Source organism: Oncorhynchus gorbuscha, linkage group LG24 (genome assembly GCF_021184085.1).
Source record: "Oncorhynchus gorbuscha isolate QuinsamMale2020 ecotype Even-year linkage group LG24, OgorEven_v1.0, whole genome shotgun sequence".
NCBI classification, from domain to species: domain Eukaryota; kingdom Metazoa; phylum Chordata; class Actinopteri; order Salmoniformes; family Salmonidae; genus Oncorhynchus; species Oncorhynchus gorbuscha.
This window is the reverse complement of record NC_060196.1, coordinates 39,988,165-40,003,429: the sequence shown is the minus strand read 5'-3', so window position 1 is coordinate 40,003,429 and position 15,265 is coordinate 39,988,165.

The window sequence follows — 15,265 nt, the reverse complement described above, 5'->3', positions numbered from 1 at the left end:
CTGCTGCTAAGATCGTGGCTCCGATCTCGTGGCAAGTTGAGGATACCGTGAGACGAGCTCAAGCTATTGAACCGGACCCGAAAGGAGGTCCTGCCAATCGGTTGTTTGTCCCCAAGGCAGTGAGGACTCAGGTCCTTCTGTGGGGGCACTCCTCTCGCCTCACCTGTCACCCGGGCCTAGGTCGCACCTTGGAGTTCATCCAGCGTAAGTTCTGGTGGCCTACCATAAGAGAAGACGTTGCCACTTTCGTCAATGCCTGCCCCGTGTGCAGCCAGGGCAAATCTTCTCACCTCCGCCCGCAAGGACTCCTTCACCCTTTACCTGTTCCCCACAGACCTTGGTCCCATATCTCGTTGGACTTTATTACTGGCCTTCCTCCATCCAATGGCAATACTACTATCCTAGTCATAATCGACAGGTTTTCAAAGGCGGCCAGGTTCGTCCCTCTGACTAAGTTACCTTCTGCCAAGGAAACGGCTGAGTTGGTAATTAATCATGTGTTCCGAGTCTTCGGCATTCCTCAAGATATGGTTTCTGACAGAGGTTCCCAATTCGCCTCTAGGTTTTGGAAGGCCTTCTGCCAACTCATGGGGGCTTCTGCCAGTCTATCTTCAGGGTACCATCCGGAGTCCAACGGCCAAACAGAGAGGATGAATCAAGAGCTGGAAACCACCCTCCGATGTATGACTCGTAACAACCCGTCCACATGGTCGTCCTTCATTGTTTGGGCCGAATACGCGCACAACACCTTGCGCTCCTCCTCCACTGGTATGTCCCCGCACGAGTGTCAGTTTGGCTATGCCCCTCCATTGTTCTCGGACCAGGAGGCAGAAGTCAGAGTGCCTTCAGCCTTGAAGTTCGTCAGACGCTGTCGGCTTATGCGGAGGAAGACCCGTCTTAATCTTATGCGTTCCTCACAGAGGTACCAACAACAAGCCAACAGACGTCGCCGTCCCGGGCCTACCCTGCGCCCCGGCCAGAGAGTCTGGCTCTCCACAAGAGACTTACCACTACGGGTGGAGTCTCGCAAGCTGTCCCAAAAATACATCGGTCCCTTTAAGGTTGCCAGGAGAGTTAACCCAGTTTCTTATTGCCTACACTTACCCAGATCCCTTAAGATTAATCCCACATTTCACATTTCCTTATTAAAACCTGTTGTTTTTTCTCCCCTTGTCCCGGCAGACAGACCTCCCCCTCCGCCTCGTGTCATTGGAGGCCAGCCGGCTTATACCGTCCATCGGATACTGGATTCCCGCCGGGTGTAGCGGTCCTGGCAGTATCTGGTGGACTGGGAAGGTTACGGTCCCGAGGAGCGCTCCTGGGTTCCTGCCAAAGACATACTGGACCCTGACCTCATTCGTCAGTTCAGGGCCCTCCACCCTGAGAGAGCTGGTAGGAACGTCAGGAGCCGTTCCTAGGGGGGGGGATTCTGTCAGGATTTGGCCAGGGTTGTTCCGGTTTTTGGTCACTAGATGTCCCCATTGTGCCTTTTGACCTTTTGTTTTCCCTTGATCTCCATTATTATTTGCACCTGTGCCTCGTTTCCCCTGATTGTATTTAAACCCTTTGTTTTCCTCAGTCCTTTGCTCTGTGTTTGTATGTTAGCACCCAGCCCTAGTACTCTGTGAACTCTTGTTGATCCCGGTGGACTCTCTTGTGGAATTCTGTTTTTTGTTCTTGTTTGTTTGTTTTTGAGTATATGTATATGCTTTGTGGATGATTTGTTATCTGTTTATAAAATCTCTGTATATGCTTTGTGGATGATTTGTTATCTGTTTATAAAACCTCTGTATATGCTTTGTGGATGATTTGTTATCTGTTTATAAAATCTCTGTATATGCTTTGTGGATGATTTGTTATCTGTTTATAACACCTCTGTATATGCTTTGTGGATGATTTGTTATCTGTTTATAAAACCTCTGTATATGCTTTGTGGATGATTTGTTATCTGTTTATGAAACCTCTCTATATGCTTTGTGGATGATTTGTTATCTGTTTATAAAACCTCTGTATATGCTTTGTGGATTATTTGTTATCTGTTTATGAAACCTCTGTATATGCTTTGTGGATTATTTGTTATCTGTTTATGAAACCTCTGTATATGCTTTGTGGATTATTTGTTATCTGTTTATGAAACCTCTGTATATGCTTTGTGGATGATTTGTTATCTGTTTATGAAACCTCTGTATATGCTTTGTGGATGATTTGTTATCTGTTTATAAAGCCTCTGTATATGCTTTGTGGATGATTTGTTATCTGTTTATGAAACCTCTGTATATGCTTTGTGGATGATTTGTTATCTGTTTATGAAACCTCTGTATATGCTTTGTGGATGATTTGTTATCTGTTTATGAAACCTCTGTATATGCTTTGTGGATGATTTGTTATCTGTTTATAAAACCTCTGTATATGCTTTGTGGATGATTTGTTATCTGTTTATGAAATCTCTGTATATGCTTTGTTGATGATTTGTTATCTGTTTATAAAACCTCTGTATATGCTTTGTGGATGATTTTTTTTCTGTTTATGAAACCTCTGTATATGCTTTGTGGATGGCACATCCATCTTAGGTGATGGTCTTACTGGTGTTATTTTAAAATGGTGGACTTGAACAAAAATAACTATGTTAGGTATCGAAACCAAACACAGGGGAAATTACTTTAACATTCCCAATTTGCAGCAATAAATTAAAACATAACAAAGACTTAATTACGGTAAAAAAAAGTAGGGGTCTACCAACACACATTACAGATAATTCCCGACATTAGCCTGATGGCTTCACTGTTTTTTTGTGTCTTATTTCCTCATTTACAATAGCACACAAGAACACATTGCTTTATTAAGCGTTATTAAATTAGCCATTTAGACTGTGGATGAGCTAATAGCTTGCGTAAAAGGTTATCATAATAATAATCATAGGAAGACAGATTGACAGGAGATCCTCATTTGATATCATCATACATACTGTACATTGTAAAGGAAAGCAGCCTCATCAGAAATAGCTGTATGCTGGGTAAAACAGGTGGAGAAGTGTAATGTTTTGTTGATGGTTTGGCCTAAGACATTAAACCTGTACCAAATCCACTCCGAAAGTCTAAAAAGCTTTGTCTGGTGGCTGGATTGTGTTATTTTATGTGACCATAATCCTGACCAAAGCCACAGTAATGGTTGTCGTATGAGCCAACCAACCACTTAACCTTCTCCAGTACCTCTGATCATGAGAGGTGCACTTCCACCCATAAGAAGCGGCTTTGGGCTAAAATAAGGACTTCCTCTACCGGTAGTCCCAGTATGCACCCCTAATGGCACCCTAATGTGCCCTAGGCATAAGTAATGCATTATGTGGGGAATAGGGTGCCATTTGTGCCGCAGTGTTAATTAATTTTGTCTCTTTGAAACTGAACATTGTTCACAGGGGGAAGTAGAGTGTCAAAGGGGACCAATTTAACCATGGAGGGGGAACATTTGACGTATCAACCTCCTGGTCAGAGTCCTCTGATGAGGTTTCAGGAAGGATTATCTCTTCTGTGATACTCTGACACTGTGTGCAATGCTGTCATCAAGGCAAAGGGTGGCTACTTTGAAGAATCTAAAATATATTTAGCTAACTACATGATTCCAAATGTGTTATTTCATAGTTTTGATGTCTTCACTATCATTCTACAATGTAGAAAATAGTCCAAATAAAGAAAAAATCCTGGTGTGAATAGGTCCAAACTGTTGACCGGTACTGTATAGCTGTGGCCAAAAGTTCTGAGAATGACACAAATATTAATTTTCATGAAGTCTGCTCCCTCAGTTTGTATGATGGCAATTTGCATATACTCCAGAATGTTATGAAGAGTAATCAGATGAACTGCAATTAATTGCAAAGTCTCTCTTTGCCATTCAAATGAACTGAATCCCCCAAAAACATTTCCACAGCATTTCAGCCCTGCTACAAAAGGACCAGCTGACATCATGTCAGTGATTTTCTCGTTAACACAGATGTGTGTTGACGAGAACAAGGCACAAAAACGGCTTCACAGGTAAGGATATTGCTGCCAGTAAGATTGCACCTAAATCAACCATTTATCGGATCATCAAGAACTTCAAGGAGAGGGGTTCAATGGTTGTGAAGAAGGCTTCAGGGCGCACAAGAAAGTCCAGCAAGCGCCAGGACCGTCTCCTAAAGTTGATTCAGCTGCAGGATTGGGGCACCACCAGTACAGAGCTTGCTCAGGAATGGCAGCAGGCAGATGTGAGTGCATCTGTACGCACAGTGAGCCGAAGACATTTGGAGGATGGCCTGGTGTCAAAAAGGGAAGCAAAGAAGCCACTTCTCTCCAGGAAAAACATCAGGGACATACTGATATACTGCAAAAGGTACAGGGATTGGACTGCTGAGGACTGGGGTTAAGTAATTTTCTCTGATGAATCCCCTTTCCGATTGTTTGGGGCATCCGGAAAAAAGCTTGTTCGGAGAAGACAAGGTGAGCGCTACCATCAGTCCTGTGTCATGCCAACAGTAAAGCATCCTGAGACCATTCATGTGTGGGGTTGCTTCTCAGCTAAGGGAGTGGGCTCACTCACAATTTTGCCTAAGAACACAGCCATGAATAAAGAATGGTAACAACACATCCCCGGAGAGCAACTTCTCCCAACCATCCAGGAACAGTTTGGTGATGAACAATGCCTTCTCCAGCATGATGGAGCGCCTTGCAATAAGGCAAAAGTGATATCCAAGTGTCTTGGGGAACAAAACATTGATATTTTGGGTCCAAGGCCACGAAAATTGCGGCTCTGGCGGATCCTGGCTGAATGGCGGCTCCTTGCAGACTGGACAGGCGGGAGACTCTAGCAGCTCTGGACAGGCGGAAGACTCTAGCAGCTCTGGACAGGCGGGAGACTCTAGCAGCTCTGGACAGGCGGGAGACTCTAGCAGCTCTGGACAGACGAGGCACGCTGTAGGCCTGGTGAGTGGTGCCGGCGCTGGTGGTACTGGGCCGAGGACACGCACCTCAGGGCGAGTGCGGGGAGGAGGAACAGGGAGTACTGGGCTCTGGACACGCACAGGAAGCCTGGTGTGGGGGGCTGCCACCGGAGGGCCGGTGCGTGGAGGTGGCACTGGATTTACCGGACTGTGCAGGCGCACTGGAGCTCTTGAGCACCAAGCCTGCCCAACCTTACCTGGTTGAATGCTCCCGGTCGCCCTGCCAGTGCGGCGAGGTGGAATAGCCCGCACTGGGCTGTGCAGGCGAACCGGGGACACCATGCGTAAGGCTGGTGCCATGTACGCCGGCCCAAGGAGACGCACTGGAGACGAGATGCGTAGAGCCGGCTTCATGGCACTAGGCTCGATGCCCACTCTAGCCCAGCCGATACGAGGAGCTGGTATGTACCGCAGCGGGCTATGCACCCGCACTGGGGACACTGTGCGCTCCACAGCATAACACGGTGCCTGCCTGGTCTCTCTCGCTCTCCGGTAAGCACAGGAAGTTGGTGCAGGTCTCCTACCTGGCTTCGCCATACCTCCTGTGTGCCCCCCCCCAAGAAATGTTTGGGTCTGACACTCGGGTTTCCAGCCCTACTTCTGTGCTGCCTCTTCAAACCGCTGCCTCTCCGCTTTGGCTGCCTCCAGCTCTGCCTTGGGGCGGCGATATTCCCCCGGCTGTGTCTAGGGTCCATCACCGTCCAACTCGTCCTCCCATGTCCATTCCTCCCTGCGCTGCTCCTGCTACCGCTTCTCCTGCTGCACCTTGGGGCGTCGACACTCCCCTGGCTTTGCCCAGGGTCCTCTCCCGTCGAGGATTTCCTCCCACGTCCAGAAGTCCTGATTGCGCTGCTCCTGCTGGTGCTGCCTGTCACCACGCCGCTTGGTCCTGTTGTGGTGGGTGATTCTGTCACGGCTTTCTTCCTGTGAAGGAGAGGCGGACCAAAACGCAGCGTGGTTGAAGTTCATGGTTGTTTAATAAGAGACACTTAACATGAACACACTACAAAACAATAAACGTGAAAACCCAAAACAGTCCTAACTGGTGCATAAAACACAAAGACAGGAAACAATCACCCACAAAATACCCAAAGAATATGGCTGCCTAAATATGGCTCCCAATCAGAGACAACGATAGACACCTGCCTCTGATTGAGAACCAATCCAGGCAATGTATTTGTTCAAAACTGTTCAACTATTGTCTTTCTCTCTTTTTGAGTCAACTACTCACCTCATTTTATGCACTGCAGTTCTATTTAGCTGTAGCTTATGCTTTCAGTACTAGATTAATTATCTGATCCTTTGATCAGATGGACAACATGTCAGTTCATGCTGCAAGAGGTTGGAGGAAGTCCTCCGGAAGTTGTCATAATTACTGTGTAAGTCTATGGAAGGGGGTGAGAACCATGAGCCTCCTAGGTTTTATATTAAAGTCAATGTACCCAGAGGAGGACAGAAGCTATCTGTCCTCCGGCTACACCCTTGTGCTACCCTACAGAGTGCTGCTGAGGCTACTGTAGACCTTAATAGCAAAACAGTCTGTTTTAATAAATTATTTGGTGACATGAATATATTTAGTATAGTTGTATCTGAAATTCACTGAGGAGGATGGTCCTCCCCTTCCTCCTCTGAGGAGCCTCCACTGATAGATAAAGTCAAGGCAACCCCACGAAGGAAACCACGGCAACCAAAGGTCATGGGCTCACTAGGCAGGCAGGTGATGGCAGTGAACCGGTCGTGTGAATGCCACGCGATGCCCTGAGGAGGTTGTGCGAATGTGTGCGTACATATGCGTACGTGTGCGTGCGTGTGCGTTCGCGTGCGTGTGTGTGTGCAGGTGCACCCTGAGAAAGGTAAACAAATCACAACAGCGTGGGATACACTGTCTGTCTGTTGTACATTACTGTGTGTTCAAAGAAAGGAAAAGACAGAGAGGGAAATAGAAAGAGGGAAAGAGAGAGCGAGTCCCCATTTTATCATTCAATATTAATCTCTTAGTTTATTCAAACTCAATTCAATAATGAACATCGGCAACAGGCCCATTAATCAACCATATCAGACCAGACGATGGTAGACCAGACTATTATGATAAAACAGAAAGACAAGAGATACAGAATCTTCTGTAATAACCATAAGGAGATACCAGGATTATGCCCACTCTAATACAGGAGGAAATCATTTAGTCGAAACAGAAAATGGAGGGACAATGTTTCTGATTGCCAAAGCAGAAATCAAATATATGTTATCGAGAATATGAAGCTGATAAACCTTATTCCTGGGCACTTTCAATTAAGATTTTCCATACACTTTTTTATTTCAGTTGGAGGTTTATCTGAGTCTGGGATATCATCCCTTGATGTTTTCTGTATAAAATCAGACAGAAACCGAGATCTTGTCCCTGAGGACAGTACCTTGAATTACCATAAATTGATGCCCCTAAAGATCACTTTCAATGGCTCTGACTTTATAAACTTAAGATGAGTCTTGTCTCAAGGAGAAAGATTAAGTGTGATAACTGCAGGTCCACCTAGTACTGTTGGCATGGCTAATGCTGAGCAATATGCAGAGACAGGTAAGAAATCATCGCCAGCTCCCTCCCTCAGACACCAGGAGGAAATTAAAACACGTCACCCTCAGGCAGTGTTTTAGCTGGCTCAGGCTCAGTCTGTTCTGGTCTCTGTTTGAGTTGTGGTGCTACAAGCCTGGTGCCTCACTGGATGGACAGGCACTATAACCTGGTGGTCCTGTGTGTGCTATAAGCCAACTCCTCTCTGTGTTCCAATTGCCTTAGCAAAGATGCCTTTGTGTATGCTTCGACGATGATAGAAGAGTTGGCTACAACACATAGCCTTCAGTATGGTACCAGGCTAAATAGGGACATTCTTTTGATTGTCAAAGGACAGCTGATCCAATCACTAAAGGGCAAAGGCAAATGTTCAATGTTCATGGAGTCACGCATTGATGTCAGTGTTAGGCTAAGTGGAAGTCAGGATTCACCTTGGGACCCAGTGTCTAACCCAACCCCTCTGGAGAAACAGTACTTCTCTGTATCTTTTGAAGTCCTTCTTTGAATTTCTCCAAGTTCATATCTGAGACAGTAGTTTGTCTGCTCTGCTACGCGCTGGTCTGGCCTTCCTGCATAAGGCAGCATCCATGTCCCCTTTGGCTGGAGTCGCTCTGGATTGTGACAGGCTTTGTGACATCATAGTAGTGCAACACTGGCATAGATGAAGCCAGAGATTTCATCTCCTGCACTGCGGCCTCGTGCTTGGGTAGCCAGTGCCATGGAGTGTCTTTGACGAGCAACCGGCGTAGAGGCTCACAGACTGCTGATAGGTGTGGCATGAACTTTGCAAGATAGTTTGAAAAACTGATGAGATGCTGTACTCCTTTTGCATCAAACGGGTTTGGCATGTCGAGGATCGCTCGGACCTTGTCTGGGTCCGGCTTCAAGCCTTTTGCCGAAAGAATGTGGCCATGGAAGTGGACGGCTTTCACCTTGAACTGCAGCTTCTTCAGGCCAAGGCGAAGCTTAACTGATCGGCAGCGCTCCATCAGTGCCAGGAGCTTCACATTGTGGTCGCGTTCTGCTTCTTTGTCTGTGTCACCACAGCCTACGATCAGGACATCATCGGCGATGGGTTCAATGCCCTTGAGCCCAGCCAGTAACTCGTGCTGCTTGCGTTGGTATACCTCAGGCGCCACTGAGACACCAAACGGGAGCTTGAGCCAGCGATTCTGACCCCAGGGGGTCCAGAAGGTAGTCGTGAAGCTGCTTTCTTCGTCCAGCTTGCATTGAAGGAATGCATCTCGGGCATCCACCAAGATGAAAATCCTGGCCTTGGGAAGATTATAGAGGAAATCCTCTAGTGTTGGCATGATGTAGTGGAATCGTTTCAGTGCTTGGTTCAGATGCTTTGAGTCGATGCAGACCCTCAGCTTCTCTGTTTTTTTTTCACTATGACCATATTGATGATCCAGTCAGTTGGTTCAGTCACAGATGTCATGTGGCCATCGGCCTCATACTTGTCCAGCTGAGCCTTCACAGCCACTTTCATTGCAATGGGCATATTGCAAGGAGCACACTGGACTGGAGTGATGCTCTCATCCACTTCAAAGTGTACCTCCCCAGGCACTGATTCAACTGGCCTGTTGAATACATCATTATATCTGCCGAGTAGTTGTTCTCTGGACAGCGGTCCATGCTGGACATGATCCACAATGTGCAGGTCATTTGGTACAGTGAACTGCATCAGTCCCAGGCATTCGCAAGTAGAGCCGGAGAGGAGAGGATGTTGACTGGTTTTCACAATCTCAAACTCCAGCTTGTGTTTGCGTCCCTGAATAACACATTCGGTCTCAAAGGTGCCCATAGAGCTCATTAGCTCTCCTGAGTACAGCTTTAGTCTAGTATCGCTGGGCAATAGATGTGTGTCAGGTGCCAGATTGATTTTGTCTTTGTAGCTCATTACGTTGCATGTAGCAGTTGACATTGTTGTTGCTTGTTGTGTAATCGTAGTGTCACAAACAATTTCTTCCCTCTTGAGTGTACAGCCCCAATGGATTCATGCATGTAAATGTCACTTTCACTGTTCAGCTCTGAACATTGAGTGACATCATCAACACAAAGAATAATGCCCTCACTCACCCTTCTTTTGCTTTTGAGACACACTTTTGCAAAGTGATTATTAGTTCCACAAGCTCTGCATGGTTTTCCGTAGGCAGGGCAGTGCTCTTTGCCATGTGTGTGTGTATTCCCACAGTATTTACATGCTATAGGGCTCTCTGTGTTCACCGTTCGTGGTGAATTACTCTGCCTCGATTGGTTTTGTCTGAATGTCTGCCTCGCAACAGCGTGAACAGTATCAACGTCGGAGCGTGGGGTTTCGATTTCCATTGCTCTCATTCTCATGTCAGTGACTTCAGCAGTGTGGCACATTTCAATGGCAGTTACTAATGTTAAGTCTCTCTCTCTCAGTAGACGCCGGCGCGTGTCCTCATTTGCAATTCCCAGTACTATTTTGTCACGAATCAATTCATCTTTCAATCCCCCTTATTCACAAGTGGCGGATTTTTCTCTCAAACGGGTTACAAAGTGATGTACTGACTCACCCTCTTCCTGTTTGCAGCTTCCGAAAACGAACCGCTCATAAAGGACGTTTCTTGCGGGTTTGAAGTAATTCTCCAATGCATCCAATATAGTCTTTGCATCACACTGTTGTCGTGCTGTGAGGGTGAGAGTGTGCCGGTATATATGCCTGCATTCCCTGCCCATGAATCTCCTCAGAGTTGCAGCTTGTACCTCGTTGAGTTTCTCATGTAGACCGGTCGCCAGCACATAGTCCTCAAATTCATCCCTGAAGCTGTCCCAATTAGTATTCCAGTCCCCTGTGAGAACCATGGGATTTGGTGGCGGAATGTTCCCTGCCATAGCAATTGAATAGGAGATTTCTTTGCCTTCAGTCATCGATTGATGCTAGCTAGCCAGCTAACAACGAGTTGATCAGTGTTGTGAGTAGGAAACGGAATGTGTTCGCATATGGAACGTAACTGCTCCTATACTATACTTAGCTACAAAAATAACAAACGCGTGTTTTCCGAGCCACTTCTGATACCATGTTTCTGTATGATATGTTGGATAAAGGAATAAATACAGACACCAATGTCAAGTTCAATAGCCTTGTTTGTGCATTGTACAAATCCCTACATGTGGAGTCTGGGGAACAGTCCGGCTAGTCGAATACCTATCAACTAGACTCCGTAACACTGTTATCTTCCGAATAAACTCTCAAAGACCTAGTAATATTTTACATTAATAGCAGTCAATATTAATCGTCATCTTAATTCATGTCACGTTCTGACCTTTATTTCCTGTGTTTTGTATTTAGTTAGTATGGTCAGGGCGTGAGTTGGGTGGGCAGTCTATGTTTGTTTTTCTAGGTTTTGGGAATTTCTATGTTTCGGCCTAGTATGGTTCTCAATCAGAGGCAGGTGTCATTAGTTGTCTCTGATTGAGAATCATACTTAGGTAGCCTGGGTTTCACTGTGTGTTTGTGGGTGATTGTTCCTATCTCTGTGATTGCACCAGATAGGACTGTTTTGAGTTTTCACATTTATTGTTTTTTGTAGTCAGTTGTTCCTGTGTACCTTAATGTATTAAAAAGAACCATGGACACTTACCACGCCGCGTATTGGTCCTCTGATCCGTTTCGCCTCTCCTCAGAAGAAGAGGAGGAAATTCATTACAATTCAGACTCATCTGAAATCTGCACGAACCCTGGCTAACAAGTTGAACCAGCAATACAAAATTGGGTTTAATTATTTATTTACTAAATACCTAACTAATCACACAGAATTACAGATACACATAATTAAATCATAACTTGATTACAAATTACGTCAAAAGGCAAACATCCCTAGCGTGCGGAACAGATATGACAGCTTGTTACACAAAAGAAAAGGAACTGGGTTTGAGTGAAAGAGCAGTAAGACTGAGGAACAAAGGGCGAAGCTGTGTTATCTTATGCATTCTAAATTACCACCCATTTGGAAATGGAAAATGCAATAAATATTTACTCTGAGCTGCGCTTCGGGAAAGGAGGTGGTAGATGGAAGGCCATGTTGCCCAACCGAGTCCTTCGTCCTTTGAAGAATGTCTCTGCTGGTGAATTGAATATGTTGTAGTAACATCGTTGTGTGATGGACAGGATACTCTGTCTGTTTCTTCCTAACCCTCGTTTGCAGCGGCTGTTGCTAACTTAACGGCTAGGAGGTATCACTTCTGTAGTGAATGAGAGTTCAAAGTTCATACCATTCGCAACCAAAGCTCCCGCTGATGTTGGCTTCGTTCTGTAGTTTTTATCTGAACCATTCTGACATCGGACCGTCGTCCTCACGTCCTCAGAACAGGAGGTTATATTGTCGTCAAGGGCTTTTACAGACACGGGCCACTGATTGAGCAGAGCCCTATCTTATGAAAACCCAAATCTCACATTTTAGAAGCTAAAATCACATTTCATCCCATCACAAATAATTTCATATTCAAACATTTAAATTGAACAACAATTCCATGTGAATCCGATAACTCTGATGTGTAGACTTTCCACTGTAGAGTTTATGTCATCTTATCATTGATGAGAATGTCTCAGATGACAACCGAACTGACATCATATTCATTAAGTACCACCGCATATGTTCAATTGGTCAGATTACCAGAATATAGTTCATTTCCCCCCACCTTCTGATGTTCCCAGAATCTCTATGTTAACCAAGGGTTTGCAAATGTAACATCAGTAGGGTAGAGTGAGGAAAAAGGGGGAAAGAGGTATTTATGACTGTCATAAACCTACCTCCCAGGCCAACGTCGTGAAAATGGTGTGGGCGTATTCCATCAACAGAATGGTTTGCGTGTATACCGGTCATTAAAAAAATGGGGTGCAGCTGGGAGAGTGGGGGTGTAGCTGGGAGAGTGGGGGTGTAGCTGGGAGAGTAGATGTGAGAGTGGGGGTGTAGCTGGGAGAGTGGAGGTGTAGCTGGGAGTGTGGTGGTGTAGCTGGGAGAGTGGGAGTGTAGCTGGGAGAGTTGGGGTATACCTGGGATACTGGGGGTGTAGCTGGGAGAGTAGCTGTGAGAGTGGGGTGTAGCTGGGAGAGTGGGGGTATACCTGGGATACTGGGGGTATACCTGGGATACTGGGGGTGTAGCTGGGAGAGTAGCTGTGAGAGTGGGGGTGTAGCTGGGAGAGTGGGGGTATACCTGGTATACTGGGGGTATACCTGGGATACTGGGGGTGTAGCTGGGAGAGTAGCTGTGAGAGTGGGGGTGTAGCTGGGAGAGTGGGGTGTACCTGGGATAATGGGGGTGTAGCTGGGAGTGTGGGGGTGTACCTGGGATAGTGGGGGTGTAGCTGGGAGAGTTGGGGTGTATCTGGGAGTGTGGGGGTGTAGCTGGGAGTGTGGTGGTGTAGCTGGGAGAGTTGGGGTGTATCTGGGAGTGTGGGGGTGTAGTTGGGAGTGTGGTGGTGTAGCTGGGAGTATGGTGGTGTAGCTGGGAGAGTTGGGGTGTATCTGGGAGTGTGGGGGTGTAGCTGGGAGTGTGGTGGTGTAGCTGGGAGAGTTGGGGTGTATCTGGGAGTGTGGGGGTGTAGCTGGGAGAGTAGCTGGGAGATTTGGGGTGTATCTGGGAGTGTGGGGGTGTAGCTGGGAGTGTGGTGGTGTAGCTGGGAGAGTTGGGGTGTAGTTGGGAGAGTTAGGGTGTAGCTGGGAGTGTGGGGTGTAGCTGGGAGTGTGGTGGTGTAGCTGGGAGAGTTGGGGTGTAGCTGGGTGCAGATGGTCTGCGACAGCTCAGAGGAGGTGGTTGGTGGGGAGAGGTTGCAGGAGTTGAGGAGTGTTGCCAGAGACCATGAGGTATTACTCTACCTTGAGTTTAAAAATAGATCTAATTTAGGATCAAATTTTAGTCTGTGTCAGTTTATTATTCAGAAGACAATTCAGAACAGTTGGGCATCCATCCTATCCCAGCCTTAAATACAGACGGATGGAAGGATGGGGGGAGGGAGGGGAGAGCCATTGAACAGATTTAGCCGTGGTGTCGAGGGGAAGAAAGAAGTGAGTAATTGTTTTGAGACAGATAGGAGCACTCATGTATGGCAGTCACCGTTTGTTCATCTGTGCTTTTAGCAAACCGTTGATAAGCCGCCTCTAGTCTCAACTTCAAACACTGTTTAAATTTATCCCTGATTTGCTCCCTGTCTGTGTGTGTGTGTGTGTGTGTGTGTGTGTGTGTGTGTGTGTGTGTGTGTGTGTGTGTGTGTGTGTGTGTGTGTGTGTGTGTGTGTGTGTGTGTGTGTGTGTGTGTGTGTGTGTGTGTGTGTGTGTGTGTGTGTGTGTGTGTGTATTCTGAACATGCCTTTATCATGATGGAATCCGTAGTAGAGGGAAACAGCGCCACTGGCCGACCCCACCATTGCTATTGTTTTTGTTGCCTAGCAACGGAGCAACAGGCAGCATGGTTTTAAAAAATGCCAGTACATATCGTGCTCTTCTATCGCGGTCAGAGGGGAAAAAACTGTGTTTGTTGTTTGCAGTAATTTCTTTGTTGTTGTATTGGCTGTTTCACCATTAAGGATTCCAGCTTTAACGACAAATGCAAATAAACATACTGTATGAATATTGAAGCTCGTTATTCAAAGATAAACATTTTGTTTAGCTAAAACGTGAACGAGTCATTGATGAAGCACTGTAGGTTGCATGTTGTGTGAAAATGTTATCAGCATGTGGCAACTGTTCCTCTGTAAAGTGTATTGAAACCTTATGACAATACACTTAAATAAAGTTGACTTGACTTTACAGGGATATGGGTACCCTCTCCACTCTCTCCTAGTATTGGGAAGAAAGGCTAAACATACACTACCTATAACGAAATGCGCTGAAAGTCGGGAAGCAAGTTTAGGGAGTGAGTGATTAAAAAAAATAAACAGACCATAATACAAAACAAGAAACACTAACAGCACACCGACAAGAAACAGAAATAATGACGCCTGGGGAAGGAACCAAAGGGAGTGAGATATATAGGGAAGGTACCAAAGGGAGTGACATATATCGGGAAGGAACCAAAGGGAATGACATATATAGGGAAGGAACCAAAGGGAGTAACATAAATAGGGAAGGAACCAAAGGGAGTGACATATATCGGGAAGGAACCAAAGGGAGTGACATATATCGGGAAGGAACCAAAGGGAGTGACATATATAGGGAAGGAACCAAAGGGAGTGACATATATAGGGAAGGAACCAAAGGGAGTGACATATATATAGGGAAGGAACCAAAGGGAGTGACATATATATAGGGAAGGAACCAAAGGGAGTGACATATATATAGGGAAGGAACCAAAGGGAGTGACATATATAGGGAAGGAACCAAAGGGAGTGACATATATAGGGAAGGAACCAAAGGGAGTGACATATATAGGGAAGGAACCAAAGGGAGTGACATATATAGGGAAGGAACCAAAGGGAAGGAACCAAAGGGAGTGACATATATAGGGAAGGAACCAAAGGGAGTGACATATATAGGGAAGGAACCAAAGGGAGTGACATATATAGGGAAGGAACCAAAGGGAGTGACATATATAGGGAAGGAACCAAAGGGAGTGACATATATAGGGAAGGAACCAAAGGGAGTGACATATATAGGGAAGGAACCAAAGGGAGGAACCAAAGGGAGTGACATATATAGGGAAGGAACCAAAGGGAGTGACATATATAGGGAAGGAACCAAAGGGAGTGACATATAT